General features: G+C 39.2%; 1 protein-coding gene across 8 annotated transcripts in view; it reads left to right on the top strand.

Moving 5' to 3' along the window:
* The window catches only part of CEP85L (centrosomal protein 85 like), a 243,813-nt gene that overhangs the window by 29,487 nt on the left and 186,579 nt on the right, over positions 1-27,747 (top strand). For 2 of the 8 annotated variants that reach the window (XM_055262489.2, XM_055262495.2), the window contains exon 2: positions 3,873-3,927. The exons of 1 other annotated variant lie outside the window; for it this stretch is intronic. The gene's annotated coding sequence lies outside the window, so the exon portion shown is untranslated. Of the gene's footprint in view, positions 1-3,869; positions 3,928-16,776; positions 16,888-26,661; positions 26,669-27,747 lie in introns of those variants that run through there. 5 more of the 8 variants (XM_063620768.1, XM_063620778.1, XM_055262504.2 and 2 more) reach the window with 5 other exon arrangements.

Raw genomic sequence — 27,747 nt, 5'->3', positions numbered from 1 at the left:
TTTCTCAAAGCAAATATCACACGCACAATAGTTCTGTTGTGGATTCAAAACCAAGTTCCGTTTCAGCAATAGTAGCGCAGCAGTAAACTCCTCCTCGTTGTCAGGCCCTGTGGCTATCTGGTTTTAGTCAGGCACTTTAGAGTCATCTCAGAGTGTTTTTTTTTTTTTTTTTTTGACACAAGGTCTCACTGTGTCGCCCAGGCTGGAGTGCAGAGGCATGATCTTGGCTCGCTGCAGCCTTGACCTCCTGGGCTCAAGTGATCCCCCATCTCAGCCTCCGGAGTAGCGGAGACCACAGGTGTGTGCCACCAAACCAGTTAATTTTTGTATTTTTGTAGAGGCAGGGTTTTGCCATGTTGCCCAGGCCGGTCTCCAACTCCTGGGCTCAAGCGATCAGCCTGCCTTGGCCTTCCAAAATGCTGGGATTATATAGGCGTGAGCCATTGTGCCCGGCCCAGAATGTCTTTATTAGCTGTGTTAGATCATTAGTTACAGAAACCCAGCTGGTTAGAAATAAATTGCTTTCTTGCTTACCTGCCACCTAGTTCTGAGTACACATATCAGTCCTACAATCCCACCTAATATCTGATGCACAAACTAAAATGATAGTCAAGGTTGTTCACTGGTGGTGGAATTTTGAGGGATTATTTTTGAACTTTTCTATATTTTTGAAATATTTTAACAGATTTTTTTAATAAGAAGAAAATAAACTTTGTCAAAAAAAAAAAAAAAAAAAAAAAGCAACACCAAGGAAAGATTCTTTTTTTTCCCCCCGGGCTGGAGTGTAGTGGTGTGACCAGGGCTCACTGTAACTTTGTCCTCCTGGGCTCAAGTGATCCTCTCACCTCAGCCTCCCAAGTAGCTGGGACTACAGGCTCATGCCACCATGCCCAGAATACTTTAAAATTTTTTTTTGGAGCTGGGGTGGGGGTATCACTGTGTTGCCCAGGCTGGTCTCAAATTCCTGGCCTCAAGTGATTCTCCCGCGTTGGCCTCCAAAAATGCTGGGATTACAGGCATGAGACACTGCACCTGGCCATCTTTTTTTTTTAATGCCAATGAAATTTCTAATCTGATTTCCTGGCTTCCTGGCAGAGAAGGAAGCCACTTCAAAAATAATTCTACTTTTTTATTAGAAATATAGAAATACCCTCTTTTTCTACAAGGATGAAAATGTCATTCATATCTCTCCCACTCAGTTCCATTGTAGTTAAAAAAAAATGTGATTTCAAAATGTGTAAAAGAGGACGAGGCAAACTGGTGGTTTGCAGGCCATGTCAGGCCCAAACACTTGTTCTATTTGGTGACCACATTATTTAAAAACTGAAATTGAATGCCCCTCAAGTGGGCCCTTTGTTTCCTCATAGGCCCACCGAACATTTAGACATTTAGGTACTCTTCCTGGCCCCTGAAGGCATTTGATTTTGACATCTTTACACTAGCATCGCATAAGTAGACTGGGACACTACATGACTAAGACATGTTAGGCAAAGTTACAACTGTGCTAATATCATCATTCTGCTCTTCAATTTGCGTGTGGAGAAAACTAACTTCAGGAATAAGGAATTATAGCAAATCCAGTGTCCACAGTCACATGCCTCTTGTATAACCGAACAATTTTCTCCCATATAACTCCTTTCCCTTTTAGTTCATTCTGCACATTACTTCCTGGTTAGTAATCCTAGAGCCTAACTTTAATCACATATTTATTGTTCATTCTTTTTTTCTTCACTGTGTGCCAGGTCTTTAGGTGCTAACAACACAAAACAGATAAGGCTCAAGGTCTCATATCCCCTGAAAATAATCAGACATGTAAATTAAAAATAATAGGAGTGTTAATAGTTGGTACAAAACGAGTTCTCAGGAAACACAGAGAATGAAGATTGTGACTGTGCCTGGGGAAAGTTTTCCAAAGGTAACAATTGAACTGACTTTTGAAAGAGAAGTAGATATTCAGCTGATGACTAAGTCAAAGGCATTCTAGCACACCCAAAGCATGGGCTCAAAGAAAGGCTTGGAAAATTCAGGAAATCTCAAGTTGTTTGGTTTTACTAGAGCAACAGGGAGTAAAGAGTGGGGAGAAAGGAAATATGCATTCATTCATTTAATATTTTCTTAGACAGTCTCACTCTGTTGCTAGGCTGGAGTGCAGGAGCACGATCTGGGCTCACTGCAACCTCCACCTCCCGGGTTCAAGAGATTCTCCTGGCTCAGCCTCCCAAGTAGCTGGGACTACAGGCACCCGCCACCATGCCCAGAGAATTTTTGTATTTTTAGTAGAGACAGGGTTTCGCCATGTTGGCCAGGATGGTCTCGATCTCTTGACCTCATGATCCGCCAGCCTCAGCATCTCAAAGTGCTTAATGTTTTACTTTATAAATTGTTTAATGCTGCAAGCATTGAGGATAAAGCAATGATTTATATAGTAGCAGCATTTGTTGCACAGAGTTCACAGTCTAGTGAAGAATACAGAAAAGTAAAGAGGCAATAAAATAAAGTTCAGTAAATGGTATGATAAAGTAAATGCAGAGAGTCAAGGAAGTACAGAGGAGTATGTGTAGAGGTAGACAAGTATACGGTGGCTGGTGGATTTTCTGATGTGCTGCTGAGATCTGCCTTTGGGAACGAAGGACTTATTCTCCCAGTTTCTGACAATGATGCCAGAAGACAACCCTCAAATTGTAGCATTACCCAAGGTCTTTCTTCCTTCTAAAGACATCTTGCATCCAATGCTTGACCAGTGTGTTTTATAAAGCCCTAGCTCCCACTTGATCCAACTTGGAACAATTCTGAGCAGCCAGTCCAGTTCCAGAGCTACCCAAGGGGTGGGCTGAGCAACCTTTATTGGGGCTGGATCATAGCTCAACTTCTCCTTTTACCTAATTCTGTTTCCTTCTCCATTCTTCTACAGATGTTGATCCATTGGGAACTGTCTAATAAATATCCTGTTTCAGAATTTTCTTCCCTGTACAAATTATGAAGTGTCCTTGAATGCCATTCTGAGTAACCTGGAGTTTGTGCTATAAACAACTAAAGCCAGGGAAGGCTTTTAGCAGGGAAATAGCTTGATCATAAATGTAAATTAGAAGGGTGCAAAATTGAAGACAAGATTATTGAAGAAGATGTTATGGTAGTCCAACCAGGAAACATTTATAACCTAAATAAATCCATCCACAGTGGGGTAGAGAGAAAGAGATGAATGTAAGATGTATTTATGGGCAATATTGGCAGGACACACTTGGTGGTTGACTATAGGTGGTGGGCATGGTAAAATCATGTAAGTCTCCTAGTTCTGTGGCTTGGGGAAAGGGATCCATCTTGGTATCACTAATCAAGATAGAAAATACAGGAGAAGAAGAAGGATCATTAATGAATATGATAAGTTCACTTTTGTACCTGTTGAGTTTGAAGTAAATTCAATACAGTAAAAATGCAGGTAATACTTGGTAGATGGTGGAAAACATGTATTGGGAGATCAGGATGAAGGTCAATGCTAGAGATATAGGGTTGGGAATCATCAGAATCTGTAGTAGTTAAATACACAGATGTGAATGAGCTCAGTTTCACTGTTCTGTGCTAAAATTGTCAGATCTCCATACTGTTTACCTAAGCAATTCCCAACTCCTCCAACTGGCAGCCAGACAAAATAATGACACTTCAGCACTACGGACAGTGTCAAGACTGCTTGTACACCCCGCCCCCTTCTCATGTCACCCTCAAAATTTTAGTTCTGGTAGATAAGGACTTCCTTATTATCTTCTGCTGTCTAGCTTTCTTGCCTTACTTTCTGTCTCCTGGCTCATATTTTTTGCTTAAGGAATTGTGTTAAAGTCATCTAGTTCAAGCTTTTCCTTTCATTTTTTTTTAAGCAGATGAGGAACTTGAGGCCCAAAGAGGTGAAATGATTTGCCCAAAGCTACATTACTGGTAAGTAACAGAGCTGGGACCCAGATTTCCAGGATCATACCTTAATGTTCTACTGTAATACAACATGAAGTAGACTCCATAATTTTCTAGGCAACAAGTTCAAGCTAACAGGCATTTGTCAAAAGAAGACATACATATGGTCAACAGAGAAATGAAAAAAAAATGCTCAATATCTCTAATCATTAGGAAAATGCAAATTAAAACCACAATGAGATATCATCTTACACCTGTTAGAATGGCTATTATTAAAAAAAAGACAAAAGATAACAAGGGTTGACAAGGGCGTAGAGAAAAGGAAACCCTGGTACACTGTTGATGAGAATGTAAATTAGCATTACCATTATGGAAAATAATATGGAGGCTCATCAAAAAACTAAAAACAGAATCATCATATAGTCCAGCCATCTGACTTTTGGGTATATATCCAAAGGACTTGAAATCTGTATGTCAAAGAGATATCTGCACTTCAATGTTCATTGTAGCACTATTCACGATAGTAAAGATACGGAAGCAACTGAAGTGTCAGTGGGTGAATGAATAATGAAAATGTGGTATATAAGCATGATGGAATACCATGCAGCCTTAAGAAAGAAGGAAATTCTGTCATTGCAACAATATGCAGGTTTATATGAGGACATTATGCCAAGTAAAATAAGCCAGGCACAGAAAGACAAATATTGCATGAACTCAATGATAATGTGGAATTTAAAAAAAGTTAAACTAATGGAAGCAGAAAGTGGAACGGTGCTTACCAATGGCTAGGGAGGGGATGAGGGTAGGGTTGGGAAAAGGAGAGATGTTGGTCAAAGGGTACATAGTTTCAGTTAGATAGGAGGAATAAATTTCAGTAATCTAAGTAGATTTTAAATGTTCTCACCATAGAAGAATGTTAAGTAGTTGAGGTGATGGCTTTACTAATTACTTTGATTTAATCATTCCACCATGTATACATAGATCAAAACATCATAATATGCCCATAAATATATATAATTATTATTTGTCAGTTAAAAATAGACATTTCAAGCTGACTAATAATAGTAAAAAAAATAGTAATAATGAAAATAACAATAGTAATACAATACAATACAATCAAAAAACAACTCTTCACCTGATGGGATGTTAACTTGGCTTGGTCTTCTTTGGGAAATTAAAAAAAATTATCTCTTTGATTATTGTTCATTCTCTTTGAAATCTTTTATCAGATATTATAGATCCATCATCGTCTTCCATTAATACATCATCTTTTCTCTCATTTTATTCACTCCTTTATCACTTTTCTCTGAATTCTTCAAATTCACTGATTTGATTTTTGTCGCTTTGCAATTTTGCTCTTTACTGCTTCCATTTCATTTTTTTCTTTTAGAGACAGGGTCTTACCGAGTTGCCTGGGGGTTTTGTTATGTTGTCCAGGCCGATTTTGAATTCTGGTCTCAAGCAGTCCTACCACTTCAGCCTCCCAAAGCACTGGGTTTACAAGGGTTAGCCACTGTGCCCAGCTTCCATGTCATTTTTTTTTTTAATTCTAGCAATCTTATTTTTATTTCTAAAGGAATCTTTTCTAATCTTAAATTGTTCCTATTTTAAAATGTAATTTTTAAATGATTGATAGTTTTTTAAGATACCATAAAATTTACACTTTTAAAGTGCACAGTCTAGTGGTTTTTAATGGTTGTACATTTTCAGAGTTGTGCAATCATCAACATTATCTAATTTCAGAACATTTTCATCATCCACAAAGGAAACCCCATACTCCTTAGCAATCACTCCCTATTGCCCCCTCCCTCAGCCCCTGGCAATCACTAATCTACTGTTTCTATGAATTTGCCTATACATATAGACAATATATATAATATAAAGTATATATATTTTATATGGAATCATAAAATATGTGGTTTTTGTGTCAGGATTCTTTCACTTAGTATAATGTTTTCAAAGTTCATCCATGTTGTAGCATGTAACAGCACTCCATTTTTATTGCGGAATAATATGCCCTTGTATGTAAGCGCAAGTGTGGGTGTGTATATAACACTTTGTTCATCCATTTATGAGTTGACAGACATTTGAGTTATTTCTATTTTGGGGCTATTATGAATAATGTTGGTATGAACGTTTGTATATAGGTTATTGTGTAAACATGTTTTTATTTCTCTTGGGTAAATACCTGGGAGTAGAATTGCTAAGTCATATGGTAAGTCTGTGTTTAGCTTTCTGAGGAACTGCCAAATTGTTTTTCCACAGTAGCTGCATCATTTTACATTTCCACCAGCAATGTATGAGGATTCCAGTTTCTCTGCATCCTCGTCAATACTTTTTATGTCTTTTTTAAAAATGATAGCCTTTCTACAGGATGTGACATGGTGTCTCATTATGGTTATGATTTGCATTTCTCTAATGACTAATAATGTTGAGCATCATTTCACTTGCTTTATGGTCATGCATATATCTTCTTTGGAGCAATGTCTATTCAGATCGCTTTAAAATCAGATTGTCTTTTTGTTGTTGAGTTGTAAAAGTCCTGGATACAAATCCCTTACCAGTTATTTGATTTGTAAATATTTTCTCTCATTCTGTTGGTTTTCTCTTTTTTTGTTTTTTTTGAGATGGAGTCTTACCCTGTCACCCAGGCTGGAGTACAGTGGCACAATCTTGACTCACTACAATGTCCACCTCCCGGGTTCACGCAATTCTCCTTCTTCAGCCTCCCGAGTAGCTGGGATTACAGGCACCTGCCACCATGCCCAGCTAATTTTTTTATTTTTAGCAGAGACAGGGTTTCACCATGTTGGCCAGGCTGGTCTCGAACTCCTGATCTCGTGATCCACCCGCCTTGGCCTCCCAAAGTGCTGGGATTACAGGCGTGAGCCACCACGCCCAGCCCACTGGTTTTCTTTTCACTTTCTTGAGGTTTTCTTTGAAGCACAAATATTTATAATTTTTATGAAGTACAATTTATTTAAGTACAATCTGTTTTGTTTCTATTGTTATCTGTGTTTTTGGCATCATATCTAAGAAACCACTGCCTTGTAAAAGGTCAAAAATATTTATGCCCCCTTCTCCAGTAAGAATTTTATAGTTTTAGCTCTTACAATTAGGCCTATGATCAACTTAGTGTTAAATTTTGCATATGGTGTGCATATGGTGTAATGTTCTTTTGAATCTTGTTGGTAACTCAGCATCTTTCTAGATTTTTTAAGATTTAGAGATTTTTCTAAAGATTTTTGTTTTATTTTGTTTTGGTTTTATTATTAACTCTTTCACGAGTGGGGTCATTTAAGTTTATTCCTCTGGTTAATATCCTTTTTTACATTACAACTAAGTCTTTTAATCTAGAAGATGGTTCATTGGTTTGTTTATTCTGATGATTGTGTTGATGTCCATGGGTGGAGTTCACAGTTAATTTCAGAATTGTTTGGGGGTCCTGTTGAAATATTAGGTACAGTCAATGGGAGAAAGGAAATTTCAAGATTTACCAGAGTTACTTTAATAAATTGGCATTCCAAGTGTCTGTGGGAGTAGGGCAGAGGTGGTAGGGCCCATAGACTTCACCACTGTGCCAAAGAATTTCTCCTTGGTTTCTGAGATACTACTCAGTATGCTGTCTATATGAAGGGCAAGCTGGGATGCCATGAGATATTGCTTTGTGTAGACTCTATCTTTACTGGACTTTCTACAGTTGCTGGTGGGACTGGTATTTGCCCCTCTCTGACTTCCCTATATGGCACATTTGCCTCTAAACATAGAACACTTTACTGGAAATCTAAATTTCACAGCAAGTGCCAATTCATATTTTCATATCCCTTTGGATATTCAATGGTAGTTAAAACATGTAAACTCAGATGAGTATCTTGAATCAGAACTGTTCTTTCGGCTTCTGATTTGGTTCTGTTCCTATTGATTATTCTTTGCTTCTATCCAGTGACCCTGACTAGTTCAAGTTTCTATTTTCCTCATCTTTAACTCTTATTTTGTGTTTATGCTGGTGTTTCCTATACTTGTCCTGCCCCCAACCTTGGCAACTAATTTCTTGATGTATTAGAGCACTGCACTAGAACCAGGAGGCCAGATCATGCTTCTGTTGCAGGTCGCTAGTCCTTCCACATTGCCTCCCTCATCTTTCTTCATCATTCTTGAAGTGAACCTCAATTACACCCAAGGAAACCAAGTTGTCTTTGTAATGTAGACACACGGGAGCTCCTCCTCCTCCTCCCTCCTCCTCCTTCTTTCTCTTCTTCTTCGTTGTCGTCGTCTTCTCTTTTCTTCTTCTTCCTCCTCCTCTTCCTCCTCCTCCTCCTTCTTCTTTCTTCTTTCTTCTTCTGAGACAGGATCTCACTTTGTTGCCCAGGTTGGAGTGCAGAGACACGATCTCAGCTCACTGCAACTTCTGCTTCCCAGGCTCAAGTGATTCTCCTGCCTCAGCTTCCCAAGTAGCTGAGATTACAGGTGTGTGCCACCATGGCAGCTAAGTTTTGTATTTTTTGTAGAAATGAGGTCTCACCATGTTGCCTAGTCTGGTCTCGAACTGCTGGGCTCAGTGATCCACCTGTCTCAGCCTCCCAGAGTGCTGGGATTACAGACGTGAGCCACAATGTCTGGCCATGGGGCATCTTAAAGATTCAAGTATCTTATTTATTAATATCTTTATATTGTCCGTAACAACTAGCATCATCTGAGCACATATTCGATATTCAACAAATATTAAAGAAAGAATTAAGTTTAATAATTAAAAGAATAATATATCAGGCCTGGCGCAGTGGCTCACACCTGCAATCCCAGCACTTTGGGAGGCCGAGGCGGGAAGATCACTTGAGGCCAGGAGTTCGAGACTTGCCTGGCCAATGTGGCAAAACCCCATCTCTACTAAAAAAATATGAAAAGTAGCTAGGCCTGGTGGCGTGCACCTGTAATCACAGCTATTCAGGAGGCTGAGGCAGGAGAATCGCTTGAGCCCAGGAAGGAGAGGTTGCAGTGAGCTGAGATCGCGCCACTGCACTACAGCCTGGGCAACAGGTGAAACCCTGTCTCAAAATAAAAACAAAACAAAAAAAGAGAATAATACATCAAATTATTTGTAAAGAAAAACCTTCCTCCCTATTTCAAACAGCTTGAAGAGAGACAATTTTTGTCCTTTTATTTATTTTTTGGGGATAGAGTCTCGCTCTTTTGCCCAGGCTGGAGTTCAGTGGCACCATCTCAGCTCACTGCAACATCCACCTCTGGGTTCAAGCAATTATCGTGCTTCAGCCTCCCAAGCAACTGGGATCACAAGCACGGGCCACCATGCCTAACTGATTTTTGTATTTTTAGTAGAGACGGGGTTTCGCCATGTTGGCCAGGCTGGTGTCGAACTCCTGACCTCAAGTGATCCACCCTCCTCAGCCTCCCAAAGTGCTGGGATTATAAACATGAACCACCATGCCCAGCTTGTCTTTACATTTATTTTGATGATGAATTCGAAATGGTACCAATGTATATCAGTGCTTTATTCACAACACTGACCTGGAGATATTTCAGAATAGAGAAACACCAGATCCTTAGTAAGTTTCAACAACAAAAGGGTTGAGGGGTCACTGATAAAATTGTATTTCTCTCTTCATTTTACTAATGGAAATTAATGTTTTTTTTTTTTAAATTAACAGTAGTGCTTTATGTGTTCTCTATTCTGCTCCCAAAAGGATTTAAGGTGGCTGGCATAAATGTATATGATAAAATAATACTTAATACTTAACATAATAACAATAAAAATTTACAAGGAAAGCAGAAAAAGAGAAAATAAGTGTAGAAAAAAGAAAATAATACAAGGAGGGGAAGTTGCTAAACGAAACATATGCTGCAAAGTCACTTACATCCACTTGCTTATGTAGGCCCACATATTTGGCTCTGAATTTTCCAGGCAATTCAAGAGGGCTCACAACCAGGTAGAGACCCAGTGTCCATAAGGTTCAAACAAACTAATTGCTTAGGATAACATAGTTTCTCCAGTTGCTGAAACCAGAGAGCAATTTCTCCAAAAGTTTGCCACAAAGACTACACTGTAAGTTACAGTGACCACCATCCTTACAGCCAACACAGTACAATTTCATAGGAATCATTTCTCAATATAGCTAAAAACACAGTGTTTTTTTTTTTTACATAGAAAAGTTCAGTACTCTAATTTCTAGTTTTGCAGTATCTTCAGCACCAAAAGTCGTCCTGCTGATGGTGCTAATCAGGAGAACATTTCCATGGTCAAGCTAAGATGCCTAGATGATTTCAGTTCAGTTCAACAGCATCAATAAAATTTTAAGGTCAGTAGGCATATTGTTGGATAGAATATATGAAAAAAGTTCAGCAGAGATTTTTGTGTTTCTGCTGCAATAGTGCCACATAACCAAACACAAATTTTAGAGGCTTAAAACAAAACTGTCTATTTTTCTTGTTCAAGGTTTTGGTCAATTTAACATCCCCTTTCCTCATTCTTGAACCAGTGGCTAGCCAGGAGATTACAGAAGCAAAAGAGATAAAGCCACTTTTAAAGCCTCTGCTTAGTGCGACAATGAAGCAAACTAATACAGCAACAGAAAACCAAATACCACATGTTCTCACTTACAAGTGGGAGCTAAACATGGAGTACATATGGCCACAAAGAAGGGAACAACAACAACAACAACAAAAGGAAACACAAAGAAGAGAAAACAGACACCAGGGCCTACTTGAGGGTGGAGGGTAAGAAGGGTGAGGATCGAAAAACTATCTATCGGGTACTATGCCTACTACCTGGATGACAAAATAATCCTTACTCCAAACCCCCATGACATGCAGTTTATCTATATAACAAACCTGCACTTGTACCCCTGAACCTAAAATAAAAGTTAAAAAAAAAAAAAAGCCTCTGCTTGCATCACATCTACTAACTTCAGTCAAAGCAAGTCACACGGGCAAGCCCGATATGAAGTAGGTGGGGAAATGCTACATATATCCTGCCCATTCTGGTAGAAGGTACTGCCAAGCCACTTGACAAATGCTTTGTAATTCTATCGCAGGGAGAGAGGGAAGAATGGGGAATAATTGAATTACCACATCCATAATTCTATTTGCCACTTCCCTTTACTCTTCGGTTCCCATTCAGTACCTCGAAGACACAAAGTTGGAGGTCATCTAGTATGATCCTTTCCTTTTACACATGAGTTATCTGGGGCCCAGAGAGCTTATGAGACTTGCCTAAGATCACACAGTCAATTCAGCGCTCTACCACATTGAACCAAATGGTTGTAACTCTAACTTTCCTCTCTATCATCTGCCTCCAAACCCCAGCTCCACAGGGGTTTAGTTCCATAGGGGTTTAGTTCATGAGATAAATATATGAGTAAGGCCCTGAACTCCAGTTTCCAGAGGTAATAGCCTAGATTCACTGTGGATATGAAAGGTTTTAGCAGTGCAATGAGAGGAGACCATAAATTCTAGGTTCTGACTTAGAGAAACTGGTTTTTCACAAAGTGACTGGTGTGTGTGGAGGGAGGGCAAATTTTTTTTTTTTTTTGAGACGGAGTCTCGCTCTGTTGCCCAGGCTGGAGTGCAGTGGCGCAATCTCGGCTCACTGCAAGCTCCGCCTCCCGGGTTCAAGCGATTCTCCTGCCTCAGCCTCCCAAGTAGCTGGGACTACAGGCGCCCGCCACCACACCCGGCTAATTTTTTGTATTTTTAGTAGAGACGGGGTTTCACCGTGGTCTGGATCTCCTGACCTCGTGATCCGCCCGCCTCGGCCTCCCAAAGTGCTGGGATTACAAGCGTGAGCCACCGCGCCCGGCCGAAGGAGGGCAAATTTCTAATGAAAATATTTATAGACCCTAGTGGTTATTTAAAAGTAGGTAATATTTCCAGAAGGAAATGTTTAGTTTGTTTCCCAGTTGCTTTCCATTGTCTCCATGCTTCATCTAACAAAGAATCAAATGTAAGGAAGGGCAAGGGGGTGGGTAGGTGGAACAACAACGGAAGACTGCCAGAGATGGAGGAAAGATATAAAATGTGGCCTTTTCAAGTTGACGTTTGTTTTTTAAGTTTCCCTAATGCCCTCTCTAAGGTAAATCACCAGAGGCTGTGTGTTTGGCTTACTCCTCAAAAGCAGATCTGAGTTGGTAAGCAACTGAAACGCATCAGAGGACAGTTTGTTTTGAGAGAAGGGAACAGCTGTTTCTCCTGGAGTCCCTGGCAGACATGGAGCCCTATCTGTTACCTCCGTGTTCCTAGATGGTATTGCTTACAGCCCTTTTTGTGTTCTGTTTACTGTTCCAATTCTGTAGGTCAGCTTGACTGGATATTATATATGTTTTTAGAGACACTTATTGCTAACATAGTTTTTGTTATCGATGTCCTAAGTTAGAAAGTTTCTTTAACATTTCTTGGTTTTACTCCCAGTTTGTTTACTTCTGCAAATCAGCTCTTCTGGCAAGAAACTTGACTCCTGCAGATGATATTATCTTGGAGGAATGTAGGGCCAGGCTACAGCGTAGTTTTTCTGAGAATAAATGATCTGACCACACTTAATAAACAAAGCCAGATAAGAAGCAGCCATTCAACATGAAAACAAAGAGCAATAATTTAGATATATAGCTTTAAAATAGAAACACAGGAAAACATACAAAATATGTTTTAAAATAATTATTTCCCATCTTAATTTTGTTCTGTTCCCTTTATTTTAGCCTTGAACAGACAGTCCCCATATTTTCAACTATGATTTCATTTTTAACAACAAAATTTCGCGAGTCGCACATAATAGTGTTTGTACTTTTAGTAGAAGTTGACTGAAAATACATAAGGATAAACACATTGCTAGGAATTCAGTAATGCTTTTTGCCCAGGCTGGACTTGAACCTTTGGGCTCAAGTGATCCCCCCACCTCAGCCTCCCGAGTAGCAAGTAGTGGGGACTGTAGGCACACAGTACCACATCTGGCTTCAGTAATGCTTTTAATTGAAGGCATACTTTATTAAACAAAAGAGCATCTCTATCCATTTGAAGTCTGGGTGTATATATCAGTGCAACCCACCTTATTCAGGTAAGCATACCTTATGGGACTTCAGGTCCCTTTGTAATAATTTTAAAACTCTGCAGGTGTCCATGGCTCATAGGTTGATATCTAAACTTTGCCTTCCATCATTTATGCCTGTCAACTTTGGGAACTGTCCTATTTAATTACATCATTGCTCTCCTGTCTGCACAAGCACTGCATATTCTTACCAGTTGGCTTGAACAGTATATAATATAATGGTTAGAGCTCTGTCTTCCTAAAAGTCAGAAGATTGGAATTTTGGATTGTTTTGTTGTTGTTATCTACTAATATATTTCTTTAAAGAAGTCAACAGCTTTGAGACTGTTTTGCTTTTTGCAGAATTAAGGAGGGGGCTGGGGAGATACTTGCTCAGCCCAACTCATGGATTATTATAAGGAACATAGTAGATTATGTAGCACTTAATCATATATACAGTAAGTAAATAGTCCTCAGTCAGTATTTTTGCAGAACCATTTGGAACTGAATTCTCAGCTTTTGCGGTGCTACAAAGATACAGTTCACCCAGACTTACACTGGCCTGGGTGCCATGCTCTCCAGACACACAGTGGGTAGTAGATAGGAAGGGGGAGATCTGTGCATTGGACTGGGCTGGGAGTAATGACCTAGGTTTACGATTTATCTCTGCCATTTCAGTGAGTCATTTCATCTGTCTAGGCCTTAGTCCCTTGTGAATAGAGAAATGAATGAAAATCTCAGAGGTGTTCACATTTTGCAAAAGGGCTCTTTTTTCTTCTTCCTAAATGAAATTGAATTGCAAAACTCCAATATATAAATCAGATACCCAAAAAATGCAGTTTTCACATGCAGTTTAAAATGTTCATTTATTGCAAATGAGGCCCTAGGAGCACAGTTTGAAAACCACTGATTTAGTTCATGTCTAAGATCCAGCTTTACATTAAGATGCCCATTTATTAAAGTGAGATATGTTTCTGCCCAAATATTGCTAGTTGTCATCTACATGGGACTTCTTGCCTTGAGGGTCTTGTCCACTCAGGAAATCAAACTTTAGAGCAGCACTTAGAGTGTAAAAAAAATCAAAGCAAGTTCTATATTCTTAAGGAATAGTTCCCTCAAGCAATGGTGACCCAATTTAATGCCCTTCTTCATGTTAGTAATTTTTTTCTCTAAAGAACTGGGCCACGAAATCTCGAATCTCAGCACCATCCCCCATAGACTAGTATAGGAAGAAAAACTAATCATAATTCTAACATTTGGAGCCACTCCAGGACTGAGTCTGGACCTGAAGGATCCCTCTTTGTTCACTTGGTGCCTAACAGTACCTGACATATGGAGGACACTCAATAAGTCTTGAATGACTGACTGACTAAATGGATTGAATGAATTTGTGGCAACGAATTAAGCAAGAAAAGACTGAATTACCTAATTGGTTTTGAAAGCAGCCATTATAAAGTTTATAATTAAGTTTGTCACTGAGCAAATCTAGTCTATACCTTCAGACCCCAACAATGCTCATGTACTCTCAGGGTTTTTAGAAATTTTGAGTTTCCAAACCATGCTGGGGTCATTTTCAGGGAGCGGACTGAACTGTCACACGGTAGCTGCCCCTGTTTCCTTTTTTTTTTTTTTTTTAACTTAATCCCAAATGTGATAATAAGCTGCCCTTATTTTCAGCCACTGAAAGAATGTCAGGGAGCTAGATCTTGAGGCTGGTAGAGAATAGCAGTTAATGATGAGAAGCACAGACACTGACTACCTGGGCTCTAATCCTGACCTTTCCATGTGTTAGCTGCCACTATGGGTAGTTATCTCTGTTTCTATAAAGTGGGGTATTAACTAATGTGAGGATTGAATGAGCTAATGCCCCTGAAGCTCTTAGAACAGAGCCAGACATGTTGTAAACATTCAATAGGTATTGACTCTCATGTATAGTGACTCTCTGGTATAGTGGAAAGAGCATAAGTATTGAGTTAGTCAAGCCAGGCTTTTAATTCAGGCTCTGACCCTTTTTTGGGGGCAGTCATTTAATTTCACTAAACTTGTTTTTTCATCTTGTGTAAATGCTATTTAAAATTATAGCAGACTATAGCTTTCTGATTTCTAGGACTCTTAAGTTTAGGAAAACACCTGTATAGGTCCGCTTTGGATATGAAGGAGGAAGCCCCAGGCAGAGAACTAAAATGCTTTGCATAATAAAACAATAATTTTGAGCATCCTGGAGTTTGAGATGAAAGCACCAACCCTAGGAAAGAAAGAAGTCCAGCAAAGTAGCCATGAATCTGGGGCTGTATTTGGGGAGACAGTTTTAATATCCAATATTAAGTTGTTACTTGGCACCAGAGTGGACCATTCCTTACCTTTTACCAAAAGTTAAATAGATGTTTGTTACCCAAGAAATCATATGTGGGTGATAACTTTGGGGAGTGAAGAAATTGGGGTGATGTGCCAAGTATTGGGCAAGGCCATATAGCAAAAGGGAACACAAACACCAGGGGGATGTAAAGGAGACATGGAGAATTTGGCCTATGTAGGAAAACAGAATGTGAGGCAAGGAAGAGAAACCTGGAGATGTGGAGAGGAACAGAGGATTTCTCACCAGTGTGTGAGATGGCAATCAGGCACTTTTATTTTACACTAATCTTAGAGGATAAGAAAGCCAGAGTTTGTTGAAGAACCTGAGTACCCTGGCATTTGTATAGGCTGGGCAGGATTCTTATGATCATTAAAGTTAATGGATGTGGCCCGGTGCAATGGCTCACACCTGTAATTCCAGCACTTTGGGAGGCCTAGGAGGCCAGGCGTTTGAGACCAGCCTGGGCAACATGGCAAAACCCCATCTATATAAAAAACACAAAAATTAGCCAGGCGTGGTGGCACACACCTGTAGTCCCAGCTACTTGGGAGGCTGAGGTAGGAGAATCATCTGAGCCTGGGAAGTTGAGGCTGCAGTGAGCTGAGATTGAGCCACTGCAATCCAGCCTGTGCATCCATCAAGACCCTATCTCGAAATAAATAAAATAAAATAAAATAGTGAATGGATGTAAACTTCTAGCACAAGTAATCATGTGATAAATGACACACCTATCATCTTGTTGATTCATGTATTATTCACTTAATATGTTTCTAGCCCAAGGAAGCTGGGCAAAGAACAGCTAGTACACATGGGGGCAGTGGAGCATACAGGTTCCAACTCATCTTACCTGTGGCTGAGACTTACCTACTGTCCCTCCTCTTACTCCCCACATCTCTATCTCCAGCATTTTTCTCCTGTCTGCACAAAGAAAGCATACTCCCTGAAGGAACAAAATGGGCTTCCAGGAGTACTAGGGCTATGTCTCCGGAGGAGCACAGGCAGGCTTGTGTGATGTGTGATGGTAAAGGATTTCTTCAAAGTCATGTTCATGCCTTAGAGAATGCCTGGAGAATATAAGTTTTTAAATTATTTCATTAATCAACTCACTGAAGGTAAGAGAGACAAGCAGTGTCCTAAAAACATGCAGTTATTTTACCTGTAATCCATTTTCCAGTAAGTGACTACCGAGATAGCTGGAGCACAAGAATAGGTAATGGCTTTGTTTTCCCAAGATGTGGTCACTGCGATTATTTTTAGTGAAAGATTTGGAGCCAGAAGCACAACCCATAATTATGTTGCTATGATTCTACAACCAGTTGTTCTGTGGAATTAATTTGACTGTGAAAACTTTAAAGTTACCACATTTTCTGAAAAGCCAGAAAAACTGAAAGTAAAATATTCTATGACACGCAGTGCTGTTTCCTGAGAACATCTCCCATCACTCCACTTTGCAACTTGCATGCCTCCTGCTTAGTCCCCCTTTCATCCCCAGCTCTTACCCAGCTCTACGAATTACTGAGGTTCACTGATAGTCCCTCCTTCGTGAAGCATTCCTGAAGACGCCAGCCTGGCAGATCTCCCCTTCCTCTGACCTCCTGTATTGGTAATGTATTGTCTACACCTTTCTTAGAACCCCTCATTTTCTCCCGTGAATTCTAGTTTATTTTCATATCTATTGCACTATTTTCAAAGCTAGGTTTGTACTATGTAATATAGTTGGCTATTCGTATCCATTGGTTTCACATCTGCAGATTCAACCAACCATGAATTCAACCAAATGTGAATTCAACCAGTGGCTGATTATAACTATTTGGAAAAAGGCCAGGTGCAGTGGCTTACACCGTGATCTCAGGACTTTGGGAGGCTGAGGTGGGAGGACTGCTTGAGCTCAGGAGTTTGAGACCAGCCTGGGCAACATGGCAAGACCTAATCTCTACAAAAAATGCAAAAATTAGGCAGGCATAGTGGTGCGTTCCTGTAATCTCAGCTATTCGGGAGGCTGAGGCAGGAGGATCACTTGAGCCCAGGAGGTCAACACTCCAGCCTGGGTGACAAAGCAAGATTCCGTCTCAAAAAAAAAAAAAAGAAAAAAGAAAAAGGAAAAACTTCCCAAGAATAAAAAATAATAGTACAACAATAAAAAAAACAACATAATAGCTATTTACATAGCACTTACATTGTGTTAGGTATTGTAAGTAACCTGGACATGATTTAAATATACTGGAGGATGTGCACAGGTTATATGCAAATACTATGCCCTTCTATATAAGAGACTTGAGCATCCTCAAATTTTGGTATCTTTGGGGATCCTGGAACCAATCCCTCTTGGGTACCAATGGACGACTGTAGTTTTCCATTTCAAAAACAATTATGTCAAATCTATATCAAAAATCTGGAAGAGAAAAAGGAAAGAATGCATCTCATCATTTTGACACAAATTCTATACTCATTATTTTAGGCTGTTTCTTCCTAAACCTTTTTCTATGATTATTTTTTCACTGATTTAATCCTGGTGGATGTGCAATTTCATATCCTTTTTTCAATTAACATTACATCACAATCATTACTCAAATTGCTACATAGCCATCATAAATATTTCTTTAAAGGCTGCAAAATATTGACTACTTTTCTATTGTTAAAATTTTAGATTGTTTATCATGTTCCACCGTTATAAACAACACTGCAGTTGACATTTTCATGCATACAGTTTTTCCAGTGTGTATGTTTCTGTATTCACATGTATATTTTGATTTTTTTCCCTTAGGATAATGTCCCAAAAGGAAACTTACTGAACCAAAGAGCAAGATTGTTTTTATGGCACATATTGCCAAGTTGCTTTCCAAAAGAATTGGTCCAATTTATATTATTAGAAGTGTATAAGTATATCGGTTTCTCCAAACCTTCACCAAAATTATTTTCTTAATTATTTAATCTTTATATAAATGAAATAGGATGACTTCAGTTCACTGCTTTTATTTTTTTTTTTACCATGAATTATTTTAAGCATTCCAAAAAGTATGCAGAAAAAATATATAACCCCTGGTCCTGGTTTGTCAAGTCTTAACAAATTTCCACATTTTCATTAGTCTTTATAAAAATAAAATACTACATATATAACTGAAGTCGTCGTGCAGCACTTTCCCAAATCCATTCCAATGCCTTCCTCCCTCCCTCTACAGATACAACTGGAATTTGATGTTTATCATTCCTTTGCACTCCCATGTCCATATGTTTTAATTGTTAAATCTTTACTTACTAATGAAGTTGAACTTTTTAATACACTATAGCTAATATTAAAGTGCTCCGATTCTAGAGTCAGGTGGAACTGTCTTTGAATTCCTGCTCTGCCACTAATTAACCATGTCTCCTGGTGCCTCTCTATGACTCAGTTGCCTCATCTATGAAATGGAGATAATAATAACTCATACTATTGTTTTTTTTTTCTTTTGAGACGCAGTTGCCCTCATGTTGCCCAGCCTGGAATGCAGTGGTGCACTCTCGGCTCACTACAACCTCCGCCTCCTGGGCTCAAGCAATCCTCCTGCCTCAGCCTCCCAAGTAGCTGGGATTACAGGCATGTGCCACCATGCCCAGATAATTTTTGTATTTTTAGTAGAGATGGGGTTTCACCATGTTGGCCAGGTTGGTCTGGAACTCCTGACCTCAAGTGGTCTGCCCACCTCGGCCTCCCAAGGTGTTGGGATTACAGGAGTGAGCCACTGCACCTGGCCAATTCATACTATTCTTTATCATGTTGTTATGAAGATGAAATGGGAAGTTGCATGTGAAATTCTTGGCACAGTGCTCACATAGCATGCAATAATACCTTTTATCATTACTCTGGTTTTTCTTGTGAATTATTTGCCCCTTTTCTTAGCAAGATTAGATTACCTAAAACTTGTGAAGCACTTTTCCAACGTGATCCTATTTATTCCTCACAATGGCTTTATGAGATAGTACTGCAAGGATCCTATCTGATCCCAATAATAAGCCAGTAGGGAGCAGAGCTATATCGAAACCCAAGTCTCTGGTGCTGGCACCTCTTGCTTTGAACTTATTTGCTGCAGCTCCGTCAACTTTAAAGTCATTTCGTGATATAACGTCATTGGTTTATGAGGTGGCTTTAGTGCTATTCTTTAACACAGTCATTATAGACAGATCCCAGCTTCTCTCCGACTTATAATTGTCTTCCTTCTCTATTTTTTTCCAGAATATTCTATATAAAAATATTTTATTGTTCTATAAAACTAAATATACTCTTAAACTCAACAAATAACATTACCACTAATAATATATTTACATTATTAGAGATTTAGGATTTTATAGGGTTGGTATTACTTTTTTCTGATTTTTTTGTAAAACAAAGTAAAGATCTTAGGCAATTCCTGTATCCAAATTTCAATTTACTAATGCATTAGTCCTAAACATTTTAACTAAAATAAACCCTTAAGGATTCTGAATATTTATTAATAGTTAACTGGAGCACAATTAAAATTTTATTATTTATAAAAATGTAATTTTAAAAGAAAAATAATAATAACAAACCTTATTGAAACGTATTTAGAAACCAAATTTCAAAATGCCTAATTTTTAAGTTGGTTTTTCAAGGCACAAGAAAAAATACTCTTGCTATAGGTTCTAATCTACTCTCGTGTGCATTAATAGGACACATGTATAAATACCAATTTTGTTTATACAAGTTTGAAACTATAAGAACATCTTAAGATGACATTATATGGTAATCATATTTTACTCAGTTTATCAATATTCTATTTTTCCTTTGAAAATTCTGACACCTAGGCTGGGCTCGGTGGCTCACACCTGTAATCCCAGCACTTTGGGAGGCTGAGGCGGGCAGATAATGAGGTCAGGAGTTTGAGACCAGCCTGGCCAACACAGTGAAATCCTATCTCTACTAAAAATACAAAAAATTACCTGGGCATGGTGGCGGGCGCCTGTAATCCCAGCTACTGGGGAGGCTGAGGCAGGAGAATTGCTTGAACCCAAGAGGCCGAGATTGCAGTGAGCTGAGATCACGCCATTGTACTCCAGTCCGGCGACAGTGCGAGACTCCGTCTCAAAAAAAAAAAAAAAAGAAGAAGAGAAAATTCTGACACCTTTCACATTAAGTGACAGTCTCCTTATCATATTTGAGAAAACCAGATTCAGAGAACTCAAGGTGGGAGTTAATGAGGCAATTACAGACATTACACGGCCCCAGGCATGGTGGAATGAGGGTATCCTTAAAGGCGGCTAGAGGAGCAAGGAACATCTTAAGACTCAGGAGGCATGTGTGTTATGGACACATGATCAGGCAAAGGATATTGACTGAAATAAGTATGAAGTACTTTGAAATCCTGTGAACCTAAATACAGTGTTTGTTTTGGTTTTATTCCAATGGGAAAGTTATCTGGCTCTTTTTTCTCCCAGAAATCATAGGGTTCAAGTAAGTAGGAGTATGGGTTACTAGAGATCTATAAAAGCCATTGCCTTATAAATGATAATTTGGCCCCTTATCTGGCTATCTGCCAACTCCCCCAGCTCCTGACTGCAGCAGTACTCCATAGCTGGCCTTTTGCCAGGATCTGAAAAGAGATCAAGGCATATGAGCTTCACTGTGGCTCTTACTTGAGATCTTCAGCTGACACCTTCTCCAGGGAGGCTGGCAGCCACCTCAGCAGAAAGCCACCTTGAAGCCTATACAGTTTACCTCTTCACAGAGATTATACTTGCAGGCAAACGCCCACATGTGTACCAAATCATTTTAATGAAGCCCATCATAACCCTTTGGATGAAAATGCAACAGAAAAACTACAATGCCTGGTGCCAGTTCACATGTAGAAGGTAGGTACTTAAGAGGTGATAGCTACCTCTGCCACGAAAACAGGGAGACACACTCTTATCTGCTGATTACAACTAATTTCCTCTAAGACATTTTAAGCCATCTGTTCTAAAAGTTGGTATGTGGGAAGATAAAAATTCTTTTTAAAAAAATTATGTGGTAACACCCAAAATCAAAACTGAAGCTAACGTGGCATTGCTCATCTATGCTCTAATTTTCTGGAAAACAGTTTCAGGCAAGTTAGGACGGCAGCAGGCCCAGGAGCTGAACAAATTCAGGGGCCATCTTAGGGCAAGCTGGGGTGGGATTAGATGTTCCAGTCTGCACTGTTCTCCTAAGCCTGCCGTGATCTGAAACTTAGATCTTGGGCCTGGGCCAGAACCAGACTGACCTTCAAGGGTGAGCAAAGAAGGCAACAGCATCCAGACAACTGTGGTGACGAATTCTCTTGATATTGCCTTTTCTCTCTATTCTCCCCGAATGCTGATCCAATGCTCCCAATCTACCACCTCCCTTAGTGTCACTATAACTACTGCCTCCTACCGAAATTGTATGCCTTTTTAAGATTATGAAAATAAATGCTAACTACTATGTCTTTTGGTCTCAGTTGAAAATAGTTATCCTTCAGCTATCTTTTGCAGTATAAATAACTTGCCCAACTTTGCTAAGGCTGAAGTTTGCTCCATAACTTCATTAGGAGATTACTGTAATGGAAAAAAAGTACCTAATTAATTAATATAAAGTATATTATAAAGATTTGTATAATGTCTCAATTAGAGAATATAGATTCATGTATATCACATATATCTTTTCATAATTTCTTTTGTCATCATCCACAGCATATGCATGAGGAGCATAAGTTAATTTTAGATGCTTTGTTCATCAGTAATTCATCTCACATTCTGTGTGAGCACTTGTAATAGTGCATGCATTTGATATTCAGGTGGCTCTTTGTGTTTTCATTTTAGTAATTGGTGATTCAAGGTGCATAGAACATTAAAAAACTAGTGTTAATTACTATAATGAAAGTAGAGATTGGTTATTCTACTAGGGTTTTAAAAACTTTTAAGTCTTGCTTGTAAAAAAAAAAAGTCTGTAAGATTTTTTTCTGAGTTCAGTTGTAGGTAGTATGTTAAAAATAGATTCCCCCAAAATAACACAACAAAATATTAGGGCTGTTTAAGAAATACCGCAAAGTTTATGCCGCAAAGTAGAGGAAAAAAGACCAATTTTAATTTGGTCTAGATATGTCCAAATATAATATGATTTCCCCATTTTTCTAAAGCACATTTTCAAAAGTATGTTTGGGACAATCTGATATGTTAAACTTTTGAGATATAAGCAAAATAGTTAAATGTCAACTTAAAATATTTATTAACTTACTTATAACACTTATTGAATATACTGATTTAAATGTTGCTTTTTCCACTTTTATATTTAACATATATTTACAATCATAATTTCATAATTATTGTATTCCATTTTAAAGTGGTCTTTTAAAAGTTTATTTATTTTTAAAAATACAGGTTCTAGATTTTACAACTTGAATTTATGTTGGGCTAAGAGGCTTCTGCAATCAGTACACTGTTGAACAAAATAAAATAATTAAGAATGACCCATACATGAGAGATTGTAAGGACGGCAGTACAAAGTAACTCCATTGTGTTAAAAACAAAGGAACAAAGAAGCGTTACCATATAGCTATTTTATACTGGTTACACAATAGAAAATTAAAAAGCTTGAAATGTTATAGTGAAGTAACCGATCCTTCACACTTGTGTCTGGTTTTAATTTTTCTCCCCTACTTTGGTACTCAACAAATAATTGCCAGAAGAAGAATAATATTTCTAAATCATCTTTTTGTTTTTTATATGTATGATTTTTATGACAGAAAAAAAGCCATAAAGAAATTAGTTCTCCCATAAACTTGAAAATTGTAGTTAGACTTGTCTGTTTTTCTGAATTTATTATAATAACTTGTTAAAATTCCTGAGCTCCACTGAAATCTTAGCAAAATGGTCCACTCCTTAAATTAGCTCAGATTCCTCTAGGGATTGTTTAAGTGATGTTAACTCTATTTACAGTTCCAGAGATCCCTACATTCTTCCACTGGGTAAGCAATACGCTGAAAATTCTTTGGAATAAAAAAACCTTACCAACGGGAACAGAGTATATTGAATTGAATTCTCTTCTACTACCCAGAAGTAAGGAAGCTACTATGAAAACTGTCTTAATGATTTAAAATTATTGGCCGGGCGCGGTGGCTCACGCTTGTAATCCCAGCACTTTGGGAGGCCAAGGCGGGCGGATCACGAGGTCAGGAGATCGAGACCACGGTGAAACCCCGTCTCTACTAAAAATACAAAAAATTAGCCGGGCGTGGTGGCGGGCGCCTGTAGTCCCAGCTACTCGGAGAGGTTGAGGCAGGAGAATGGCGTGAACCTGGGAGGCGGAGGTTGCAGTGAGCCGAGATCGCGCCACTGCACTCCAGCCTGGGTGACACAGCGAGACTCCGTCTCAAAAAAAAAAAAAAAAAAAAAAATTCTCTGAGTAGTGAACTTGTAACTAATTAATTATTCTTAATTAATGAATTAAAATCCTATTGACATCAATTAACTCAGTAAGTTTCACAAGTTTGTAATTTGCTCCCGGAAGTACCCTGAATAGTGGCAAACTTTTTAAAATGGGGGGCAGTAGCTCCCTGGCCCAGTCTAGTCAGAAGCATTGAGAACCTTCTCCTCCAGAGTTCCATGTGCCCAAGTGGTATTCTAAGTCCACTTGAACCTGTCATGTCTGTCTTTCTGTTTTGGCATTCTAAGTCCACTTGAACCTGTCATGTCTGTCTTTCTTTCTGTTTTGGAGACAGAGTCTCACTCTGTCGCTCAGGCTGGAGTGTAGTGGTACGATCTCGGCTGCAACCTCTGCCTCCTGGGTTCAAGCAATTCTCATGCCTCAGCCTCCAGAGTAGCAGAGACTACAGGCATGTGCCACCATGCCCAGCTAATTTTTGTATTTTTTTTTTAGTAAAGAGGGGGTTTCACCATGTTGGCCATGCTGATCTGGAACTCCTAACTTCAAGTGTTCTGCCAGCCTCAGTCTCCCAAAGTGCTGAGATTACAGGCATGAGCCACTGTGCCAGGCCCAGTTCTCTCAATTCTGCCTTTCTCTGCTGTTCAAAACATAACATTTACTCATCTATATTCTTGTATAGTCTCAGTCTATGCTGCTACATGCTGCCTTCCTGGTAACTCATCCTCAGTATACTGTCCTCTCTGGGAAACATTTTCATCATGCTCTGTAGACCTCCTGTTTTCCTTTTTAAAACAAAACCCCCAATCTTCATCTTCCTCACATAATGTGTCAGTTGGCTTTTCTGGAAAGCAGATGCTAAAATGGAACTAGGGGTGTATGAGGCTTATTGGAAGGCAACACCTGTGAAACATGAAAGGCACAGGAAGCAGGACTGGAAAGGAAAGGCTCAGATCACAATGCACATCTGACAAGTTCCCAGTCAACCCAACAGCAAGCTAGAGAACAAGGACTGATGATTGGAAGGACTCTGCATTGGAAAGAATGGCCAGGCCCCAGTATCTCGGCTGAGCCTTGTCACTAGCTGGGGATATCTGGGAAAAGCATGGAGTAGGGCAACTGTGGTTTACAATAATCTATTGTTATATTTTAAAATAGCTACAAGAAAATAATTTGAGTGTTTCTAGCATAAAGAAAATTTTTAAGATGATGGACATCCCAATAACACTGATTTGATCTTTACAAATTATATGAATGTATTAAATTATCACATATATGCCCAAAATATGTACATCTATTATGTATCAATAAAAAATAAAATTAAATAAAAAGGCTGAGGCAGGTCCTACAGGCACTAAAAGTTGGAGGCTGTCAGCCAACTACATTCCTCATGGCTGAATATCAAGGTCTTTCTTGAAGGGAGATCAGAGAGACACACTCCAAGGTCACCTCACAGATCAATTCTTCCACTGTCTCATCTCTGCAGTCTTAAACTTCAGCATCCTCCTCTCCCACCCTAACATCGTGTCTTTCCAACTTTTACTCCCTTACTCTCATTATATTTGCTTTTCAATTGTAAAAGTTCCACTCCTTTATTCCCATGACCTTCTCTCCACATTTCAGCTTTGCCTTGATTTAACTGCTTTTTCCAGATAGGCTACATCCAGTTTCCCATCACTTCATCTATTCTTCTGCCAATATCCTTACATTCTTTGCCCCTTTTTCCTGTTTGAGTGCCCACACTGCAAAACCCTGTTTATCTATCTGCCTTCTTTCTTCCTACACTCAAACTGCTGGCTACAGCTAAAGAAAACCATATACCACTGCAGATTAATGTCACATGGTTTCCAGTCTTAGCTGTACCCTAACACTATACAGAAATCCTATAGTTAGGTAATTCCTTCTCATATGGCATCTGAAAAGAAATCTTCTAATTTTGGCCGGGCGCGGTGGCTCACGCTTGTAATCCCAGCACTTTGGGAGGCCGAGGCGGGCGGATCACGAGGTCAGGAGATCGAGACCACAGTGAAACCCCGTCTCTACTAAAAATACAAAAAATTAGCCGGGCGTGGTGGCGGGCGCCTGTAGTCCCAGCTACTCGGAGAGGCTGAGGCAGGAGAATGGCGTGAACCCGGGAGGCGGAGCTTGCAGTGAGCCGAGATTGCGCCACTGCACTCCAGCCTGGGCGACAGAGCGAGACTCCGTCTCAAAAAAAAAAAAAAAAAAAAAAAAAGAAATCTTCTAATTTTTATTTCACAGCATGTTGAAGAGCATGGTGGAAAAGGCATGGGCTTTGGAGTCACATGGATCAAATTTGAATTCTAGCTCTTTACTTCCTGTGTGACCTTCCCTAACTTCTCTTTGGTCTTTTTTCTCCATCTGTAAAATGGAGGTATTACTAACTACTCAACATAAAATAGGTAACTGGGTTAGTGAGAAGTCTCAAATCACTGGAAGTATATACTCAAAGTTTTTTCTCCCCCAATAACACTGCCAGCTGTACACTGTTGAAAATCCGCTTTTCCACTGAGTACATCTCAATCCAGTTCCTCAACATTTTGGACATTTTCAGCTTTCAACAGTCCTCTTCTCCACCAGGGCAGGTCAGATAGGAGGCTGTGTGTGGGTTTGTGTGTGAAGGCATGATCTGATTTCTTGTATCCACACTTCCATCCTTCTACTTACTATTCCAGTGTCTGAAAAAGCGGGCAGGCAGGGAAGAATTTGTCTCCTTATGCACTGTCCAGGTTGCTGTCCCATTTCACTGTAAATGATCTTGTTTCTTTTCATAGGCTCAGGATGACCAGGTGGTTACCATAATAAGTTCCATTGACAAAGGTGTCAGTCCTAAGCAGTTCCTGAAAACATTGATAGTCCTTTGCAAGACTTTATCTGTTGGCGGAATTCTATCCCTCCCATACCCACTTGCTATCCCAAGGACCGCTTCAGTGGTCCATATCATACCTTCTTTCTTATTGGTTATTGCAACCCAACTCTGGAGTCAAAGGTACAGGTGAGATTCATTTTCTGTACCTCCCAGGAATCAGGGACTTGAGATGAGGTGTCCTTGTCCTCTTGGCCTCGCCATACCACCTCGCTACCTCTCCCTAATTTTCCTTCCTTTATTTTGGTAGCCCTGGGTAGGAAATCACAGCCTAGAATGAAGGTTTCTATGAACTTGGCTCCCAAAAATTTGGTAAATATTTGTCAAGAGTGTACTATTTCACCATCATTCCTGGACTAATTAGTAACCCCAGAGGGTCAGGAAAAGATCTCAGTCACTACTTTATTCTGATACATGTATATAAATTATCATCTACAACTGACCTGGCCTATACCAATGAATGTTATTTTTTCTTGGTGAGCTATAACACAGTTACATTTCTAAATTGTATGTCTGTCTGTATTAATTACCAATATAGGATGTACACATACACTGTTCTAACTATTTGTTTTCCATTCACCTATTTGAATTCTACCTGCCGGGGATCCAATTAAGATATTCACATCCATCTTCAAAAGAAAGAGTGTTTTTTTTAAATTATGAATGATTCTTGGGATTACAACAATCCATAAAAAATTGGATAACTTGTCACCTTTGTGATCTGGAAGAGGTTGTATAGCATGGTCCTTGATACACACTTGATATACAAGAATTGTCTAGTCCTTGGAATCTTTTAGAATTAATTCATAAATCTCTTTCTATGTAGTGGCAATAGTTCTTTAGGAACTATTTCAATTGTTATTGGTTGGTTTACTTTTCATACATATTGTTTGGTTCTTTTGCTATTTTATATATTTTATATTTTTGTAAATATAAAGCTCTCGAGCTTTCCTCATATTATGCATGGGGTTTCCTTCTCATTTTATTTATTTTTTAGAGACAAGGTTTTGCTCTGTCGCCCAGGCTTGAGTGCGGTGGCACAATCATTATAGCTCGCTACAGCCTCCAACTCCTGGGCTTAAGTGATTCTCCTGCCTTGGTCTCCCAAAGCACTGGATTACAGGCATGAGTGACTGCACCTGGTTCTTCTAATTTAAAAATATCACTTTTATCCATTGTCATATCCCTCTTCAGTTCTGTAGTTGATG

This window comes from Symphalangus syndactylus, chromosome 2 (genome assembly GCF_028878055.3).
Source record: "Symphalangus syndactylus isolate Jambi chromosome 2, NHGRI_mSymSyn1-v2.1_pri, whole genome shotgun sequence".
NCBI lineage: Eukaryota > Metazoa > Chordata > Mammalia > Primates > Hylobatidae > Symphalangus > Symphalangus syndactylus.
The sequence above is the reverse complement of the archived record's forward strand: the minus strand, read 5'-3'. Positions and strand labels throughout refer to the sequence as shown.